This window comes from Hippopotamus amphibius, chromosome 16 (genome assembly GCF_030028045.1).
Source record: "Hippopotamus amphibius kiboko isolate mHipAmp2 chromosome 16, mHipAmp2.hap2, whole genome shotgun sequence".
NCBI lineage: Eukaryota > Metazoa > Chordata > Mammalia > Artiodactyla > Hippopotamidae > Hippopotamus > Hippopotamus amphibius.
The window spans coordinates 48,375,837-48,393,918 of NC_080201.1; the positions used below are offsets into that span (position 1 = coordinate 48,375,837).

General features: G+C 41.7%; 1 non-coding gene and 1 pseudogene across 1 annotated transcript; both read right to left on the minus strand.

Moving 5' to 3' along the window:
• Window positions 1-5,200: 5,200 nt before the first annotated feature.
• TRNAE-UUC (transfer RNA glutamic acid (anticodon UUC)) lies at window positions 5,201-5,272 on the minus strand. The gene has a single exon. It is a non-coding gene; the product is annotated as a tRNA-Glu (tRNA).
• A 10,448-nt stretch (window positions 5,273-15,720) lies between these two features.
• On the minus strand, window positions 15,721-16,786 carry LOC130838860 (polycomb group RING finger protein 2-like; annotated as a pseudogene).
• Between the last annotated feature and the right edge of the window lie 1,296 nt (window positions 16,787-18,082).

An 18,082-nucleotide genomic window follows, 5' to 3' on the forward strand; every position in this document is an offset into this window, starting at 1 on the left:
TTTCCTATTGAAAGTTTTATAGTTTTAGCTCCTACATTTAGGTTTGATCCATTTTGAATCAATTTTTGCATATAGTATGAGGTAGGAATCCAAATTAATCCTTTTGCATGTTGATACCCAGTTGTCACAGCACCATTTGTTGAAAAGACTATTCTTTCCCTATTGAATGTTCTTGAACCCTAGTTGAAAATCAATTGACTATATGTATGGGTTTGTTTCTGGACTCTCAATTCAATTCCATTGATCTGGGGCTTCCCTGGTGGTCCAGTGGTTGGGACTCTGCACTTCCACAGCAGGGGGTGCCGGTTTGATCCCTGGTCGGGGAACTAGGATCCTGCATGGCATGCACCACAGCCAAAAAAAAAAAAAAATCAGTACCAATTCCATTAATCTATATGTCTGTCTTTATGCTGGTACCATACTGGTTTGATTACTGTAGCATTGTAGTAAGTTTTGAAAACAAGAAATGAGTCCTCCAGTTTTGTTCTTCAAGATATTTATGGCCATTCCTTTGCAATAACATATATGACTTTTAGAGTCAACTTGTCCATTTCTGCAAAAAAGGCTATTGTGATTATGATATGGATTGCATTGAATCTACAGGAACTTTGAGGAATATTGCCATCTTAACAACATTAAGTCTTCCAGTCCATGTACACAGGATGTTTTTCTGTTTATTTGGTTTTCTCTAATTTCTTTCAATAATATGTTTTGTAGTTTTCAGTATACAAGTCTTATAGTAGTTTTCAGTATACAAGTCTTATACCTCATTAGTTAAACTTATTCTTATTAATGTTATTATAGATGGAATTATTTTCTTTTTTTAAAAAAATGTATTTATTTATTTGGCTGCATTGGGTCTTAGTTGTGATATGTGGGATCTTTGTTGCAGCATGCAGGATCTTTCATTGAGACATGTATGCTCTTTGTTGCAGCATGTGGGCTTCTCTTTAGTTGCGGTGCGTGGGCTCTCTAGTTGTGGCACATGGGCTCCAGAGCACATGGGCTCAGTAGCTGTGGCACACAGGCTCTCTAGTTGTGGCACGTGGGCTGTAGTGCATGTAGGCTGAGTAGTTGTGGCATGAGGTCTTAGTTGCCCCGTGGCATGTGGGATCATAGTTCCCCAACCAGAGATCGAACCCGCATGGCCTACATTGGAAGGTGGATTCTTAACCACTGGACCACCAGGGAAGTCCATGGAATTGCTTTCTCAATTTCATTTTTGGGTTGTGCATTGCTAGTGTACAGAAATACAATTGAGTTCTGTACATGAATTTTGTATCCTTCAATTTTGCTGAACTTATGTATTAGCTCTAATGGTTTTTTAGTGGATTCTTTAGAGTTTTCTATAAGATCATATTATCTGTGAATAAAACTAGTTTTATTTTTTCCTTTTCAATTTGGGTGCCATTTTATTTCTTTTTCTTGCCCAATGCCTTGCCCTAGAACTTCCAGTACAATGTTTAAGAGACCTGTTGAGAGCAACATCACTAATCATTAGAGAAATGCAAATCAAAACCACAATGATGTATCACCTCACACCAGTCAGAATGGCCATCATCAAAAAATCTAGAAGCAATAAATGCAGAGAGGGTGTGGAGAAAAGGGAACCCTTCTGCACTGTTGGGAGTCAGCCACTATGCAGAACAGTATGGAGGGAGGTTTCTTAAAAAGCTAAAAATAGGGACTTCCTAGATCATACAGTGGTTAAGAATCCACCTGCCAATGCAGGGGACACGGGTTTGATCCCTGCTCCAGGAAGATCCCACATGCTGCAGAGTAACTAAGCCTGAGAGCCACAACTACTGAGCCTACGTGCCACAACTACTGAAGCCCATGTGCCTAGAGCCTGTGCTCCACAACAAGAGAAGCCACAGCAATGAGGAGCCCTCGCATCACAAGGAAGAGTAGCCCCCGCTCACTACAACTAGACAAAGCCCATGTGTAGCAAAAAGACCCAACACAGCCAATAAATCAATAAATAAATTTATTTAAAAAAAAAAAACCACTAAAAATAGAACTACCATATGACCCAGCAATCCCACTACTGGGCATATACCCTGAGAAAACCATAATTCAAAAAGATGCATGTACCACAATGTTCATTGCAGCATTATATACAATAGCCAGGACATGGAAGTAATGTAAATGTCCATTGACAGGTGAATGGATAAAGAAGATGCGGCACATATATATAATGGAATATACTCAGCTATAAAAAGGAACAAAATTGAATTATTTGTAGTGAGGTGAATGGACCTAGAGTCTGTCATACAGAGTGAAGTAAGTCAGAAAGAGAAAAACAAATACTGTATGCTAACGTATATATATATATAGAATCTAGAAAAATGGTAGTGATGAACCTAGTGGCAGGGCAGGAATAGAGATGCAGATGTAGAGAACAGACTTGAGGACACAGGGGGAAGGGGAGGCTGGGACGAAGTGAGAGAGTAGCATTGACATATATACACTACCAAAAGTGAAATAGATAGCTAGTGGGAAGCTGCTGCATAGCAGCTCCCTGCTTTGTGACAGCCTAGAGGGATGGGACAGGGAGGGTCAAGAGGGAGGGGATATGGGGATATATGTATACATATAGCTGATTCACTCTGTTGTACAGCAGAAACTAACACATTGTAAGGCAATTATACTCCAATAAAGATGTTAAAAAAAAAAAAGGAAAGAAAGAAAGGAGGGAAGGAAAGTGAGAAGAGAAAAAGATTGTCATGCTAGATAAAAACTGGTTAATGTTATGTCAGTTTGACAATAAATATGGCAATAAAAACAAAAAAAAAAGAGAGCTGTTGAGAGCAGGTATTCTTGTCTTGTTTCTTGTCTTAGAAGCAAAAGCTTTCACCATTAAGTGTGGTTGTTAGTTATAGGTATTTTCATAGATGCCCTTTTTCCTTCATTCTGTTAATATAATGTATTACATTAATGGATTTTCCAATATTGAACCAGCCTTGCGTTTTTGGGATACATTTCATTTAGTCATGGTGCATACAGAAATTCTTTTTATAAGCTGCTTGATTCATTTTGCTAGTATTTTGTTGAGGATTTTTGCATCTATATTCATAAGCAATATTGGTCTATGGTTTTCTCTTCTGTAATGTATATTACTGGCTTTGATATTAGGGTAACATTGGCCTCATAGAATGAGTTAGGAAGTGTTCCCTCCTTTTCTTTTTGGGGAGAAAATCTGAGAAGTATTGTTATTTTTTCTTTAAATGTTTGGTAGAACTCACTGGTGAAGCCATCTGATTCTTAACTTTTCTTTGTTAAAAATTATCTTAGTTCGAGGTGCCAAAATACCATAAACTGTGTGGCTTAAAAAACAAACATTTATTTCTCACAGTTCTAGAAGCAGGGGAGTCCAAGGTCAAGGGGCCAGCAGATATGGTGTCTGCTCTTGCTGTATCCTCACATGGCAGAGAGAGAGCACACGCACACTCTTTGGTTTCTTCTTATAAGGGTACTAGTCCCATCATGGGGACCGTGCCATCATGACTTAATCTAAACCTAATTATCCCTCAAAGACTCCACATCCAAATATTACCATGTTGGAGGTTAGGGCTTTAATATTGTGTGGGAGACACAAATGTTCAGTCCATAACAGAAGTTATCTATTTACTGACTCCATCTCTTGTCATAGAAAGGCTGTTACATACTTCTCTTGAATAGGTTTTGATAGTTTGTGGGTTTCTAGGAATTTTCCCATTTCATCTAGGTCATCTAATTTGTTGCCATAAAATTGTTCTTAATATTATCTTATAATCCTTTTTATTTCTGTAAGGTCAATAGTAATGTCTCCAGTTTCATTCATGATATTAGTAACTTTAATCTTCTCCCTTTTTTTCTTTATCTATTTTTTCTTAGTCTGTTATTACCAATTTTGTTGATATTTTTCAAGGAACTAACTTTTGGTTTTGTTGACTCTCTACTGTTTTTCTATTCTCTATTTTGTTTATATCCTTTCTAATATTTATCATTACCTTCTTTCTGCTTACTTTGTATTTATTTGCTCTTTTTTTTCTAGTTCCTTAAGGTGGAAGAATAGGTTATTGATTTGAAATATTTCTTCTTTTTAATGTAGCAGTTTATAACTATGAATTTCCCTCTGAGTACTTCCTGTGTCAGCTGCAGCCCATAAATTTTAGTGTGTTGTGCTTTTGTTTTCATTTATCTCAAAGGATTTTCTAAATTCTGTTGTGATTTTTTTCTTTAAGATTGTTAATTAATTTCCACATATTGTGAATGTTCATATTTCCTCCTGCTATTAATTTCTAATTTCATTCCGTTTTGGTTAGAGAAGATGCTATGTATGGTTTCAGAATTTATACATTCATTGAAACTTGTTTTCTGATATACTGTATCGTCTGTCCTGAAGAATATTCCATGTGCACTTAAGAAGACTTTATTCTGATGTTGTTGGGTGAAGTGTTTTATATATGTCTGTTCAGTCTACTTGGTTTATAGTGTTATTCAAGTCTTCTATTTCCTTGTTGATCTTCTATCTAGTTGTGTTTCCATTAAAGAATGTGGGGTATTGAAGTCTTCAGCCATTATTATTGAACTATTTCTCCTTTCATTCTTGTCAGTTTTACTTCATATATTTTGGAGCTCTGTTGTTAGCTGTGTATATGTTTGTAATTGTTATATTTTCTGATAGATTGATACTTTAATTAATATCTAGTGTCATTGTCTTTTCTAATGTTTTCTGGTTTAAAGTCTATTTTGTCTAATATTATAGCAATTCCAAGTCTCTTTGAATTATTAATTGCACAAAATGTCTTTTTCCATTTTTCCACTTGGAAACTCTTTGTGTCTTTGGATCTAAAGTGAGTCTTTTGTAGGCAGCATATAATTAGATCTTTTAAAAAGTCTAGATTGCCAGTCTCTGCCTTTTAATTGGAGAGTTTAATCTGTTCACATTTAAATAATTACTGATAAGAAAGGACTTCTGCCGTTTTGCTATTTGTTTTTTATGTTATACGTTTTGTTCCTCAAATTCTTCCATTATTGCCTTCTTTTATTTTGAATTGAATTTTTTGTAGTGTACCATTCTGATTCCCTTCTCATTTCTCTTTCTGTATATTTAAATTTTTTCTTAGTGATTTCTTGAGATTATAATTGACGTTTTATTTTATTTATTTATTATTATTATGTTTTTGGCCGCTCCACATGGCTTGCGGGATCTTAGTTCCCCGACCAGGGATTGAACCTGGGCCACAGCAGTGAAAGTGCTGAGTCCTAACCACTGGACCACCAGGGAATTCCCTACAATTGACATTTTAAACTTATCTAGTTTGAATTAATACCAACTTTGCCTCAGTAGTATACAAAAACTCTGCTCCTTTACAGCTCTAGCCCCTTTTTATTTTTGTCACAAATTACATCTTTATACATGTATGCCCATCATTATAGATTTATAGTTATTGTTTCATGCAGTTGTCTTTTTAAAAAAATATATTTATTTATTTGGCTGTGCTGAATCTTAGTTGTGGCACAGGGGATCTTCATTGCTGCATGCAGGACCTTCGTTATGGCATGTAGAATCTTTAGTTGCAGCGTGCGGGATTTTTTTGTTGGGTTGGCCAAAAAGTGCCTTCAGTTTTAAGTAAAAATAAAAGACATATTTTTCATTTTCACCAATAACTTCATTGAACAACGTATTCACCATTTTGTTCGACTACCTTCTGCCATTTTTCAGGCAGTTTCATAAGTTCATCTTCCCAAAACTTTTTATCCTTTTGAGCAAAGAACTGATCCATGTGCCTTTTACAGTCTTCCAGGGTATTGAAATTTTTTCCATTAAGAGAATTTTGTAAAGACCTAAATAAATGGAAATCCGAAAGTGCAATGTCTGGTGAATAGGGTGGATGAATGAGAACTTTTCAGCCAAGCTGTAACAGTTTTTGCCTGGTCATCAACGAAACATGCACCCTTGCGTTATTCTGATGGAAGTTTATGCGTTTTCTGTTGACTAATTCTGGATGCTTTTCACCGAGTGCTGCTTTCACTTGGTCTAATTGGGTGCAGTACTTGTTGGAATTAATGGTTGGGTTTTCCGGAATGAGCTCATAATAGAGGACTCCCTTCTAATCCCGCTATGTATACAACATCTCCTTCTTTGGATGAAGACTGGTCTTTGGTGTGGTTGGTAGTGGTTCATTTCACTTGCCCCACAATCTCTTCTGTTCCACATTATTACAGTGTCCACTTTTCATTGCCCATCACAATTTGTTTTGAAAACAGAACGTTTTGGACTTCCTAGGTGGTGCAGTGGATAAGAATCCGCCTGCCAATACAGGGGACACGGGTTCGATCCCTGCCCCAGGAAGATACCACATGCCACGGAGCAACTAAGCCCATGCACCACAACTATTGAGCCTGTGCTCTAGAGCCCATGAGCCACAACTGTTGAGCCCATGTGCCGCAACTACTGAAGCCCATGCACCTGGAGCCCATGCTCTGCAACAAGAGAGGCCACTGCAATGAGAAGCCCGTGCACCACAAGGAAGAGTAGCCCCCACTCGCCGCAACTAGAGAAAGCCCATGTGCAGCAACGAAGACCCAACACAGCCAATAAAATAAATAAATAAATAAATAAATTTATAAAAACAGAACGTTTTCATTACATTTAAGTAGAGAATTGCATGCGGAAATACAATCAAGGTTTTTTTCACTTATCTTATGTGGAACCCAAACATCAAAGCGATTCTCATAACCAAGCTGGTGCAAGTGATTTTCAGTGTTTGATTTGGATATTTTGAGTATGTCAGCTATCTCCTGCATGGTAGAATGTTGATTGTTCTCAGTTAATGTCTTGATTTGATTGCTATCAACTTCAACTGTTCTACCCTACTGTGCAGCATTGTCCAGTGAGAAATGTCCAGCATGAAACTTTGGAAACCATTTTTGACACGTTCTGAAAAATAATGTGTGTCTGTGTATATATATGTATGTGTGTGTATATATATATATATTTATAACTTAGTCACTGTGCTGTATACCTGAAACTAATGACTTTATAAATCAACTATACCTCAATAAAAAACAAAAACAAATAAGATCAATACTAGGGACTTCTCTGGTGGTCCAGTGGCAAAGACTCCACGCTCCGAATGCAGGGGACCCAGTTCAATCACTGGTCAGGGAACTAGATCCCGCATGCCACAACTGAAAAAAAAAAAAAAAGATCCCGCATGCTACAGCTAAAGATTCTGCATGCTGCAACTAAGGATCCCACATGCTGCAAGGAAGATCCCGCACGTGGCAACGAAGATCCCACGTGCTACAGCCAAGACCTGGCACAGCCAAACAAATAAATAAAAATAAATTAATTAATTTAAAAAAGATCAACACTAAAAAATGTGCACACAAGTAACAATTACTTAGAAAATGTAATGTAATAAATAACCACAAATAATATAAATCATTAAAACTAAGTAAAAACTTAGAATAGGTCTAAGAATATTTCTTAGAATAAAGCCTCAAAATAGGTCTAAAAAGAATTATGGAAAGATCTGTTTGAACAAAAGTATAAGATTTTACCAAAGGACATAAAAGACCTGAATAAAAGGAAATAGATACCATAATTTCCAATAGCTAGATTTAATGTTAAAATGTCAATTCTTTCTAAAATACTCTATAAATTCTAGGCCATTTCAATCAGAATCCCAGCATCATTTCTTTCACAGAATTTGAGTAGTTCATTCTGATACTCATTTGGAACACCAAATGGGCCAGAAGAACCAGAAAAGTTTTGGAGGATAATTACATAATGGAAGGACTTGCCCTATTCGAAGTCAAATAGTCTGCAGAACTTCAGTGTGGTATTGGGACAGTAACAAATGAAGAGAGAGGGAAAAGATGACTCTTTAGTAAATGGTGTTTGGACAATTGCTTATCCACCTGTGAAAAAATCGTTACATCTCTACCTTACACGGTACCCCAAAATAAACTCCAAGGGAAATTAAAAAATGAAAACTGTAACAGAATTAGGTGAAAATAAAGTGTTTTTTTAATCTAAGCACAAGAATATCTTTGCATATAGGAAACAGAACCCAGAATCCATGAAGGAAGAGACTGATAAATGTAACTATGCAAAAACTGTTTAGAAGTCCAAAGACATTATCCCTTCCACCCAGGATGTATATGTTGAAATCGAAGCTTCTGGGAGCAAATTCCAGTCCAACCCAGGGGAACAAAGACTTGGGACTGACTTCCCCTCAGATCCCTGCAGGACAGCGGAGAGTACAGACTGGGAAACCTGAGCAGGCAAATGTACTGTGCCAGAAATGATGGTACCGCCTCACCTTGACAGATCTCCCACTGTTCCAAATCCCCAACTTTGCCATGCTGCAACTGCCATCTCCCCAAGTGCCTCGGATTTAAAACCCTGCGGAAAAGACGATGATTCTCCTATCACAGACCGGGCGAATCTAAGTGGGCAAAGGTGTGGTAAAGGACTCCGCTCTCTTCCCCTCCCCTAACCCCAACTCGCCATAGCTACCCAGCCTCTGCCTCCTCCCGGCTAATCCCAACTGCTGTCTTGGGTAGCGCGAGAGAGGGCATGTCTAGCAACACGCGGCAAATGCCTGAGGTAGCAAACGAGTGAGACTAGCGCAGTGACATCGGAAACAGTCCCCAGATTAGAGAAAACTGCGGCGGGAGACGGCACACTGGACCCTCAAGGGGACAGGCGCTGGACGAAAGCGCGACAGTTAGAATCGTTGCAGAGAGGATCTGATCCGGATCTGAAAGGCCCTTGGTTTCCATAATCAACGCTTCAGCCTCAGTTCACAGATTTCTTTCCCAGGGGCCTTTTGTTGTTGGGTGGGCTTGTCCCTGCTGGTCACTCACAACGGTAGCCTAGCATCCCAGGCTGCCGATTGGCTCCTTTGTTGTTGAGAGGCCCCTCCCTCACCAGGTATTTACAGCCGGGAAGTACCTCCCACTAGGTTTCTCATTGGCCCCTGATGAGATCCAGACAAAAATTTCTTCCTAAAAGACTCTGGTGTCTGCGTGTCTCTAAAAAACCGGCGCCAACCGCGCTCTTCACTCGGAAGTGTCGCTGTCCCTCCTGCCCGGACCCCGTGGTGGAATCGGTGCACTTGGCCGGACCCCGAATGCATACTGACTCATTGACTTTACACAATTTCCGCCACTGACACACAGTTCCCGATCAATGACCACATAGGTCTGGTCTTCAAGGTAGCCCCTTCATTGATTTTACAGACACCCCATCACTGATACTGCAGATTCTCCCATCCCTGACCCCACAGACTTTCCCATCCCTGACTCCATAGAACACCATCTCTTACTCCACAGACCTACTAATAAGGGGTTATACTCAAGGAGACTGTGTTGACCATTTTACACATCTATTTAGTGTGTGCGTGCCGAGTAACTGACTTAGATGATTTTAGCATCTTGGTGGCCAGTGCAGTTTCCCTGCCTTTTCTGTCCGTCCTTCCTTCCTTCCTTCCTTCCTTCCTTCCTTTCTCTTTCTTTTTCTTTCTTTCTTTCTTTCTTTCTTTCTTTCTTTCTTTCTTTCTTTCTTTCTTTCTTTCTTTCTTTCTTTCTTTCTTTCTTTTTTCTTTTTTTTCCTTACTGTGGTAGCATCTTTAAAGACCTTACTACAGTGAGTCTGGAGTACAGTTTATTAGTGCCTATCCTTTACTGAATCCTTGTCATACACATTTATTTTTAATCATAAAAGTCACAATTCTTGTATATAATTCAAGGACACTAAAGATGCAGATATAAGAATGAGGGGTTTTAAAATATCTGTTTTTGGCTTCTGCAGATCATAAATTCATTCATTTGTCTCAGATCACTAAATATATACTTTGTTTTTTTAAAAAAATTCTGATGAAAATCTTAAAAAGAGTAAAAATTTTTTAGGAACTAGTGGGAAAACTCCACTGAGATATTTTAGAAATAATGGCAGAATAAAATGGCCCTAGAGCGTCTGAAATGACAGGAACTAAATCTTGATTTCTTTATCAAATACAAAAATATGGTTTTTGGAGGAAATACTACATAAAAAGACACACAGACCCTGTTTTACTGAGATATAATTCACAAACCATACAAATCATCCACTGAAAGTGTAAAATAAATGGCTTTTAGTATATTCACAAAGTCGTGCAAACATCACCACAATTTTAGAACATTTTCATTACCCCCAAAGAAATCCCAAATCCACTCTTCTTTTCCTCCCACCCCCGCCCCACCCCCCACTCCTGGACATCCACTAATCTACTTTCTGTCTCTATATATTGGTCTATTCTGGACATTTCATATAAGTGGAATTACATAATATGTGGTCTTTGTGACTGGCTTCTTTTACTTAGCACAAGGTTCATCCATGGTGTAGTGTCAACCTTAAAAATAAAATGGCCAGTTATTTTATCAGCAAAATGGGTTTATTCAGGAAAAGAAGGGAATTGCATTTCTGGACAAGCAAGTCATAGGAAAAACTATAGCCAAGTACAACTGGCAAAGGAGAGGAACAGAAAAAGGAGGCAGCTGGGAGGGGCTGTTTTGAACTAAACCTTCAGATGAAAGCTGGAGTTCATGGTGCAGCATTTCTCATTGGCTGGGCTTGTTGCTGGGCAAGGATAATTCTTCCCCTTCCAGTCTGTAACTAACACTGCCTCTTGCAGGGTATAATTGAAATTAGGTGGTAGTGTGTGGGGTCTCCCCCTTAGGCTTCCATTTTATTTTTTTATTATTTTATTTTTATTTATTTTATTTATTTATTTTTGGCTGCATCGGGTCTAAGTTGCTGTGCATGGGCTTTCTCTAGTTGAGGTAAGCAGGGCCTACTCTTCATTGGGGTGTGCAGTCTTCTCATTGCGGTGGCTTCTCTTGTTGCGAAGCACAGGCTGTAGGCGCAGGGGCTTCAGTAGTTGTAGCACTCAGGCTCAGTAGTTGTGGCTTGCGGGCTCCAGAGCACAGGCTCAGTAGTTGTGGTGCATGGGCTTAGCTGCTCCACAGTATGTGGGATCTTCCTGGACCAGGGCTTGAACCTGTATCCCCTGCACTGGCAGGTGGATTCCCAACCACTGCGCCACCAGGGACGTCCCAAGGCCTCCATTTTAAATGAGGTTTCCTTTATTATGTTTCACAGTAGCATGTATCAGTATTTCATTCCTTTTTATTGCTGAGTATTATTCATTTGTCTGGATATACCACAATTTATTTATATATTCATCAGTTGATGGATATTGGGTTGTTTCCACTTTGGGGCTATTATTAGTGCTAACAATATTCATGTACAAGATTTTGTGTGGACATATGCCGAGACCAGCTGGGCAACTCGGGGCGAATGACGGATGCCGCAAAGCATAAGGAAACACAAAGACAGACTTAAGAGAAAGATGGGACCAGGGGACTCAAGACCTCTAGGATCAAGAGCCCGGCTGATTCAACCCACGTTGCTTTTACTGAACTCTTGGCATTCAGGAAGTAAGATAGCATAAGTTTCCCATGCTTCCAGTTATGTCCCACAATCAATGTTTTCTTTGAAGTAACCAATTTTCTCCTTGTACAAAGGGCCTCACATGATTGGGGGCAGTGGTTTTTGCAAGAACAGCAGAAGAACAATCCCTGTGTGCGCAAGCAGCTTTCTAACTTGCTCTGACCCGGCTCTCCAAAGTCCGCACCCCTCGCTCCTCTGCTGCACAAGCAGGATGTCCTGCCCCCAGGTGCTCAGCCCACGTACTTTAACTACTTTTTGCCATATTTTCTGTTACATTCTCAAGGCTTCAGAAAAACATCTGAATGTTTTCCCACAGACATATGTTTTCATTGCTCTTGAGTATATAGCTAAAAGTGGAATTGCTGGGTCACTGTTACTTCTTGAGGCATCATTTTCTGGGGTGAGCATTTTGATTTTAGCACCTTGGCAGGCACTAAGGTGGATAAACTGGGATGTGGGTCTCCCAATCCTTGGCGCTAGGACGGATGTGGCCTGCATTTGATCTTACACATATGGAGGGGGCACTGTACATAAGGATATACCTAAGGGAGTTTATTGATTGATTTTGAAACTCTGCCCAACAATTGTAAAGGAGATAGAAATGTATGGATTCACATAGAAGAAAACACATTCCGGTTAAAATTCTCAGTATTCACCAGCTTGTAATGTGGGGTTCTATATTGAAGAATGGCAAGGTTTTTATGCATATTTTCTGCATAATACTAAACTATATATACTATAATAATACTCTTTGGGGAACAGTCTCCAAGTGGAAGAATGGGGCTCTGGACTTTGTGGGTGGAGATTAAAGTAGAGGGGCCCTGTGTGTCTCTGGGGCGACAAGAAAAAAAAAATGCAGCATGGCCAACGACCCCTTTGAAATGGAAATATTTTAAATACCCACACAAAAAGGAGTTTGCTGAAATTAAACCAGTCGGTTGTTGTTGCCTATAAGCGCAGCTTTGCGCTCAGACCTGAGGTAAACTGTGGAACATTTAAAGTTCTAAGTCATGTGAATTAAATGCAATGTCTGCTGCCTGCCCACTCTGTACTGCTGGTTAGACACGTGCAATCTGCCCCTGGATTCGGTTTCGCATAGGGGCCCTTCACAAAAAGCGTCTGTTTGATTTCTTGCATTAATGTCTCCCCTGTCCATTTCCTTAATTTTATTACTTATGATTTATTAGCCCATTGATGAGACCGGCTGTATGCCAAGTCAGGTCTCGGAGTTAACGGGGTCGTAGCCTGGACAAGGCAGGAGGGTCTCCAGCGCCGGGTGTAAATCTCAGAGAAAGAGCAGCCAACAGCGCGAAGGGTTGATTGTAAAGTCCGGGTGGGGTGCCCAGCGCAGGAATTCTGACGCTAAGACCGGCAAGACACCTTTTGTTAATATTTGCAGAAGAGTGGGCCTCAAACGCTTCTTATTGGCCAGCGTGAGCGAAACCTCCCCTCCCCTGCACATCCATTGACTAAGAGCTCTGTCCATACGTATTTGAGGATACGTGCATTCCTGCCTTTCTCCTTTGCGTTGCCTGGAAACGGTGTTGTTATTAACGGTAGATCGATCGTGTTTCCCATTGGCTGCCGTTTCTGGAAGCCCGCCCTCACAAGAAGCCCCGACGAGCGCCGGGCCAATAGAAGCAGTCCTGGCTGACTGCGCTAAAAGTGGTAGTGGGGCTGTGGCTGTCCCGGGAAGAGACAGCCGGACAAGGGACGCGGCGGGGCGTCCTCCGGGTCCATCCAGCGCGCCTGGGAAGTCGGCTTTCACGGGGGGAACCGGTACTCTGGCTTGGAACCTGGGTGGTAAACTCCGAGCTGCGGCCGGGCCCTTCCCCTTTCCAACTTTACCTGGTGTGCGGCCTAGCCGCTTGGGCTGATCTACTTGGTTTCCCACCTGATTCGCAGGGTCTCGGGGTTAAAGGTAAAAACGGGGATTTTTTTTAAAGCCCACCAGGGTAAAACGCCCTTTTATTGTTCCGCAGGGTTTTTTGTTATTGTTTGTTTGTTTCAGAACGCCCTACAGGAGCGGTTCGCCAACGGGTTCAGGTTTATGAAATAAAATAAATTCCTGATTTAGAGTGTGTTAATACTGTAGCACCCCAACCTTTAAAACAATCCCATTCTTGCTAGCTGTATTATTTAGTGGGATATCTTGTGATAAGGACAGCCAATTACAGTGACTTTGGGATTTTGTTGTTGCTGTTGTTATCACTAAAACAAATTTTTAGTTTTGGTTGTCCTAACAACAACTTCTCAAGCTTCTTAAAATCTTATTTAATTTGAGAAATTGCTGTGAAAAATCACAGCAAATTACTTTGGACATTTTTTCTTTTAAAGGAAAATACATTTCTGATTTTGATATCTTATTATTAGTAATGATTCCCAGTTTCTTTAAAATCTTATTTTTTGGCAGATATATAGAGAATGGCTTTTGTGAAAGATACAGCCAGCTAAGGAGGTTTGGGGGTTTTGTTTAAAAAATGTAATCCTGTAAACAACACGGTCTTACTGTATAGCACAGGGAACTCTATTCAATATCCTGAGATAAACCATAATGGAAAAGAATATAAAAGAGAATGTATATATATATATCTTAATCACTTTGCTGTGCAGCAGAAATCAGCACAACATTGTAAACTATTCAATAAAAAAAAATGTAATTCTGGTTTGACTCTTTTAGTAATGGTAGTAACACCACCTTCCCAGCTCTTTTAAAATATTACTTGGTAGATCCCTTATTTTCATAGGATTTATTTCATATGTTTGGATGAGAGACCTCATGTGGGCCTTTAGGTCCCTATCTTCATAAAGTATGGAGATTTGGGGGTTTTATAATGCAGCCCTTACACTCTTCATAGGCCTTGTCCTTAATTCTCAGCATCCCTCTGCTCCTGACATTGTACCTAAAATTAAATTGAGTGTTTGTTGTTATGTGAGAGTCGCAGAAATATCCAGCACTAACCACTGTCTCCCCCTGATATTTCTCCACATCTTTGTACTGAATCCATTGCTCAAATGGGTGTCCCTCTTCTGGGGTGCCTAGAAACCATGATTGGATAGCCTTCTGACCTCCCTGCTGAGTTATCATTCTTTTCTCTCCTCTCTCTTTTCTTGTCCAAACTTGTTAGTGACCCTCAGCTCCTTTATGACCAGCCTTTTGATGCCCTTGGCTCCCTCTAACTCAGGAGTTCTTACTCCCAGTTCCGTGAGCCAACTCTGGCTTCCTACTTACCCCCAGTTCCATGAACCAAGTTTTAGAGAACTATGAGAAAGTCCCATCTAAATTTTCAATTAACTGGAGTGTTTCCTTCCATCCTGAATATCGCCCCCTCCTCCCCGGGTATGGGGCTTTGTTAACAGTAGAGTCCATAGCAATTTTTATGTCATAATACAGCATCTCCAAGTAGCCTTTATGGTTGTCACTGCTTCCCAATGTTGGTTCCCAATGACAACCTGCCACTCAGTGTTGTTATTCATGTGTTAAAGTAGGTGGTCCAGGGACTATGTTGCTTAAGAAATTACACCCACATTTAGCGGCTCAAACAAAATATTATGCTCATGGATTCTGTAAGGATCAAGAATTAAGACACAAGCGTGGCCAACTTTTCTCTATTCTACAATGTCTGTGGCCTCAGCAGGGAAGACTCAATAGTTAGGGGCTGAAACTATCTGAAGGCTTATTCCCTCATGTCTGGTGCCTGGGGTGGGGTGTTTGGAAGCCTGGGTTCAGCTGGAACTATCCATTGCAGTGCCTACAACGTGACTTTTCCATATGACCTTGGCTTCTTCAGTGCCTGGCAGTCTCAGGGTAGTCAGACTTATTACAAAGCACAGGGCTTCAAAGGTGGGTGTGGCAGTGATCAAGGTAGAAGCTGCATGGTCTTTTATGACAGCTTTTTAAGTTACATAGAATCACTTCTGTACTCTGTTAGTTTCAAACAACAAATCCATTCAGAATCAAGGAGAGGGATTGTGGACCCCCACCTCTCAATGGAAGGAGTGTCAAGCAATGTGCAGCCATTTTAAAAAAACTTCTATAGTGACATGCCTATTGGTATATCAGAATTTTTTTTCCTATGTACATATATATATAGATTTATTTATAAAACCCATCCCCCACCCCTAAGGTGGAAGGGGCTGGGGAAACTAGAAGAGGTGGAAAAGGGGGCCCAGAAAAAGTGGAGGGGTGGAGAAGCATGGCTGGAAAAGGAGGGAGAGGGTCCCTTTCCTCAAGTTAAGGGAGACACAGGAGCTCCGTTGACAGTCATCTTGCGCCCCCTGCTGGTGAAAGGTGGTGTCTGCAGGCAGTTCGAAGTGCCCCCGTTGGCAGCTGTGGTGGCCCCACCGGCTATCGCAGGGGGAGGGGGGGAGGTAGAGTGGGGGGCTGAGGGGCCATGGGAGCTGGGAGAGCCATGGGAGGGGGGTGGCTGGGCTGGGCAGGGAGGAGGAGGTGGCCGGCAGGGTGGCAGGGCTGGGAGCCTTGTCGCTGACTGACACTCGGACGCCCCGCTGGTATTGGTGCCCTCGGAGGGGGTGGGCGCTGTGGGCAAGGTGAGCCGCTTGCAGGCTGGCTGGACACGATACTTGAGGCGGAGAGGACCATTCCGCCGCCAGGGGTAGATGTAGGCACTGTCCATTAGGGTATAGTATTCCTTCAGCGGCTGGTCCTCATAGAGAACCTCAACCTTGTATTGCTGGGCACATCCATCTTGTTGCGGAGAAACTTGGCGAGATCCATGACAGTCATGGCTGCTGGGCATCGCAGGAAGCGCACCCCTGTCTTCTCCTTGTCGCCATCCCCATTCTCCAGGGGGCCCTTCTTCTCTTCCCGGTCCCTGACACCTTCATAGAACTCGACGGAGAGGCTGACAATTTCATCGTCACTCAGAGCCCCTTTCTCCTGCTCCAGAACCTCACCACGGTCCTCACTGGAGCCTTTGGGGACTTCTGTCAGGGGGTAGGCTGCATAGAAATCCCGCCGCCGTTTCATCTCATCTTTAAAAAGCCCAGGGATCAATTTGTAGACAATGTCTTGAAGGGTTTTGTCAGATCTGATGCTGAGCAGCGGCCGGGTTTTGTGGACCTGCACGTCGCACATGGGGCAGTACTTGTTGGTCTCCAGGTAGCGCACGATGCAGGTTTTGCAGAAGGAATGCAAGCACTCCACAATGGTAGTGGTATCGATGAAATACCCCCCACAGAGGGCACACATGAGGTGAGGGTTCAGCTCGGTGATTTTGATGCGTGTGGTCCGATGCATGATGCTGAGGCGGGGGCAGGGGACTGGGGAGCGTCACCCAGGGTCCGGGATCCGGTGGGTCTTGGGGAGGGGGGATGGGAGGGAGGGAAGGGAGGGGAGGGGGACCGCAGCCATGTCGCTCACTCGGGAGGCAGGAGGGGAGCTATCAGAATTTTTAAAATATTGTGATAGGGACTTCCTAGGTGGTGCAGTGGGTAAGAATCCGCCTGCCAATGCAGGGGACACGGGTTCGAGCCCTGCCCCAGGAAGATACCACATGCCAAGGAGCAACTAAGCCCATGCACCACAACTATTGAGCCTGCACTCTGGAGCCCGTGAGCCACAGCTATTGAGCCCATGTGCTGCAACTACTGAAGCCCGCGTGCCTAGGGCCCATGCTCTGCAACAAGAGAGGCCACCACAATGAGAAGCCCACGCACCACAACAAAGAGTAGCCCTCACTTGCCGCAACTAGAGAAAGCCCGTGTGCAGAAACAAAGACCTAACACAGCCAATATAATTAATTAATTAATTTTAAAAAATTGTGATAGGTGCATTTCTATGTAGTTGTTTGAAATCCTATGAATTTTATATCATGCATTTTATAGCATTATTCTGAGAAGGTTTCAAGGACTTTCTCAGATGTTAGAAGGGTCTAGGACATAGAAAGGGCTCAGGCTCCTGCCCAAGACTTGAGGTTCACAGTTTCTGCCCTGGTTTATTGGTCAGGGCAGGGCTTCTCATTTGTCTTGGAATCAGCAGTGGTTTAGAAATTGGTCTGTGACCTTTTTTTTTTTTTGGTCTGATTTCCTTCTGTTTTTCACACCTCAAAGAAGGTTAGGAGATTCTTTTCCAGCCCTGTTCTTCTGTCTTGGATAACCTCGAAGGTAAGTTTCCTTCTAAGCCATTCTTTGGACTCATCTTGCTGGTTTAACCAAATGGCATTTTTATCCTTGTGTATGTTGCATTTTCTCCTTTGACCATTCATCAGTTTACTCTCCTGAGTTTTTATTTTATTTTTCTTCCGTCATGTCTAGCTCACAGAGCAGATACCAACCAAAAAAGAATAACTTGAGTGATGTGGAGAGATACTTTCTTTGCATTTACCACCAAATAAGTTGATTTTCAGTAATTGGTCATTAGGCACAGGCATGGAAGGCCAATGGCCTCATTTAAATCCCAGATCCAGTCTTTATTAACCATCTGACCTTGAACCCACCAATGAACCTCTCTGTGCCTTTGATTTATCATGGGGAAAATGGTGGCATCCAGAGTGGCTGGCTGCCAGGTTCACATTAATGACCTAGGAGAAATGCCTGGTCTTCATCTGGTCCTTGCTGCTTCCACCTTTG